General features: G+C 38.6%; 1 non-coding gene across 1 annotated transcript; it reads left to right on the top strand.

Moving 5' to 3' along the window:
• The first annotated feature begins 557 nt into the window (after positions 1-557).
• LOC118486193 lies at positions 558-663 on the top strand. Its single transcript, XR_004878048.1, has one exon. It is a non-coding gene; the product is annotated as a small nucleolar RNA R71 (small nucleolar RNA).
• Positions 664-3,720: the final 3,057 nt, after the last annotated feature.

Below are 3,720 nucleotides of genomic sequence, written 5' to 3' on the forward strand. Positions count from 1 at the left end.
TAAACATCTCCATGACCTCATTTCCACCTGAAGTGCCTTGACCCAAAGACCCACCATGCACTTGACCCGTTTGATATTTCCTTTGAAATCCTTGGTTTCCTTGGAAGTTCGGGTTGACTTGATTTAACGGATTCCCGTATCTAAAGTTCGGGTGATTTCGTAAACCGGGGTGGTAAGTATTGGAATTCATGTTGTAATTTCTACCACCCCCTCCTTGCCCTTGCAAAGCATTCACCTCCTCATATTGCCCTTCCACTCCTTGGCAATTTTCAGCCGCATGCCCTATCTCATTACAAATTGCACAAACATCATAAATTGGATTAGAAGTTTGAACATTACCATCGGCTACCGCGTGCACTTGAGTTCGGGTAATGGCCGGTCATGCTCTCCTTGATGCTTGAGCTTTTCTCTTTGACGTGACCGCCATTTGCTCCAAAAATTCCCAATCGTCATGCTCGTAATTTGTGCCAAAAATGCCATTGGTGATAGACATTAAATCGCGAGCATCTTCGGCACATAACCCCTCATGAAAAGCATTCATCAACTCCCATAGCTCTATCCCATGATGAGGGCAATTCTTTATCATCATGTTAAACCTCTCAAATGCCTCATGGAAAATCTCACCTTGTAGTTGTTGGAAACTTCTCAACCCTTTTCTAGCATCATTTGTCTTTTGGGCGGTATAAAATTCATCCAAAAAGATTTGTTGCATTTCCGCCCATGTATAGATAGATGCCGAAGGTAGGGTGTAAAACCATTTTTTCACCTTATCTTCCAAAGAGAATTGAAATAATACCAATTTGACATCATCAGCCGGAAATCCTTGACTCCCAAGAGTGTCGCAAATCGAATCATAAGCCTCCAACTGAAAATAAGGCTCTTCCGTTGCTAGACCTTTATACTTTGGCAAACTTTGTAACGAATTGGTTCGAACTTCGAACGTCCTCCCTTGGGCATTGTGAGGAATAACTACCGGTGAAGGATTATGAGTAATCACCGGTCTAAAATGTGCTTCAATACCTCTAGCATGTTCTCGAAGATGTCTTCTTGGCACACCCAAACGAACTCTTGGACGTATAGGACCCATTGGTCTTTGAACTTGCATGCGTGGAGGCCCAAATTGTTGTGAAGGTGGTTGAGATTGATGTTGGATTGGTGGTTGTTGAATTGACCTTTGTAATTGATGTTGTGCATTTTGTGGACGAACTTGTTGCAAGGGTATAGGATGTTGCAATTGTGACCGAACATGTTGTACCCCAACCGGTAACCTACCTATCTCTTGCATTCTTTGCAATGGTTGATTTTGTTGAACCACTCCTCCTTGAGGTCCCAAATTACCTCCATCACCCTCATAATAAAATCCATCTTCGTCGTATCCCCCATACTCTTCTTCATACCCCTCATCGTATCCATCTCCTCCTATACCCGAAGATTGTCCAAATTGAAAAGATGAATATTGATAACCCGGTTGGTTCGGTGGTCGATATGTAGAAGTAGCATGAACTACGGTTGAATTTGGTGGTATTGAATAGGTGGAAGATGATTGACCCGTATGTGGGAAGAAATGGGAAAATGGTGGAATTGTAGTAGACGGGCTAAAGGTAAGTGTAGGTTCAACTTGGGTAGTAAAAGGTAGTGTAGTGTTGGTTGGTGTAACATCATGCGGTGGAGTAAGGTCGGTAGTAGTGTTAGGCATGGTGGTATTTGGTGAAGGTTGTGTTGATGATGGTATGAAAGGTGGTGTAAGCTCACCCGTAGTGGGTGGTGGTGGTGGTGGATCCATGTATCTAAGTGGTGCAATTGGTGTAGTTGGTGTTGTTGATGAACCGCTGATTATGTTTTCCCTTAACAAAATTCTGTTTCCTCTCAAAGTTTGTTCAATCTCTGGATCAAATGCCAATGGTGATAGCTTGTGAGAGCTTATAGTACGCATACACCTGTAGTACCTGCACACTAAACACAACCAGCGTAAACCCGAAAATAACAAAGCAAAACTATTAAAGTAACACACGTTGCGCACTACTCCCCGGTAACGGCGCCAAAATTTGACGTGATGTAGTGGTCACACTCAAATTTAATCCAATTACTACTAATAGCTAGTAGTAAGTGGGTATCGAACACAGGGAGTTTGTGGAATATGTGTTATCTAAATGGTTTATCTATATTATTAAAGTTAACTAAATTTCAAGAAAAGTAAATTCATAATTTGGATTGATTGGTTTTAATTAACTAGATTAAACTAAACTAGATTGCAATTCAAATGTTGGTTTTGAAAACAGAGTAGGAACAAGCGACCATCCTAGATTTCAGGTTTTAATCCACACTAATGTTTATGCCCAACTAGAAAGAACCACATAGACATGGCTCGTGTTTGATTATCTATTTGTGATGAAAGGGAACTAAGTACTCGGATTATAAAATGCGAGGTTGTTACCCGATGATCAATTGACAATTATCCAACCCTAATCCCTCCCATGATATCTCGATTGCCAACGGCACCAAGAACGTATGGTTCAGACTAACATCAAACAAGAATCAACACTTTACAAATAAACATTCAAACACCATAATAACTTAAAAAAAACATTCAAAGTCATTATTTTAGAAATTCAAGCACAAACAAAGTGTTTCAAAAGTAAACCTTACATCTAGGATGATCACCACGAATTTAGCCACTCATGACTTGGTACATCATCATCACACTAGGATTAATGTTCATATGAATCGAAAACACAAACTAATTGTTTAGAACTAAGAAGAAACAACCAAAATCGCCCCAAGAACTGCTCCAAAACGTCCCACAATGATTGCCAATGGAAAGACACCATAAAACACCTTAAAAGTGGGGAGTTACACTTTTTTCGCAGGCTCCACCGTAGCTTACGGCGGCTTAAAATGGTTTACGGTGGATTTAAACTGTCTTACGGCATCAATTTTTGTCAGAGTCTACCGTAAATTACGCTAGCTACCATAATTTATGGTAGGCTTCAACAATCAATTTTGTTTTCTTCATAACTTTCTCGTTTCAACTCCGTTTTCTTCACCGTTTTCGCTGACGTTCTCATAATTTCATCCTCTATCATGTTATCTTCTTAATTCTTCAATTCCAAAATTTTATTTTTTTCATTTATTCTCCGTCTTTCAATCTACAATCCAGTCGTGTCTATTCGAAGCTTTATTTCCATACTTTTAAGCTCCAAATGTACCTGAAACACAAGCAACCGTAATTATCTAATTCAAGACAATTACATGATCAAATGAGGGATTAACTCGTCTTTTAACACACTTAAGGGTTGTCCCATGGACCACCCGTCAGTGACAACTGCCAACAATACGGGGATTGAGACTCAACATTGGGCTTTTATTGAATTTATTTTTAAGGTAGAGTAAGTTTTTTTTCTTTTTTTCTCTCTCCTTTGTAGTTTCATTTTTATATATATTTTATATACGTCCTTTTCTACAATCATGTCCAAAACAAAAATGGGGGAACTAAAACAAGCCAGGGAAGAGGTAAAAGGTGTCTTGACAAAACAACTAAGTATTAAGAATATCAGATAGAATATCATTTAATATCAAAACAACAAACATTCAGATAAAATTAATGAATATTTCTTATAAAATCTAATAAGTTATTTTGCAAAACTAGTAGAATCTGATGTGGTAGAACATAATTTTGATAGATCTACTAAACTGAAGAACATCACAGATGTCTAATCTCAA

The sequence above is a fragment of the Helianthus annuus genome, chromosome 13 (assembly GCF_002127325.2).
Source record: "Helianthus annuus cultivar XRQ/B chromosome 13, HanXRQr2.0-SUNRISE, whole genome shotgun sequence".
Classification (NCBI taxonomy): Eukaryota; Viridiplantae; Streptophyta; class Magnoliopsida; order Asterales; family Asteraceae; genus Helianthus; species Helianthus annuus.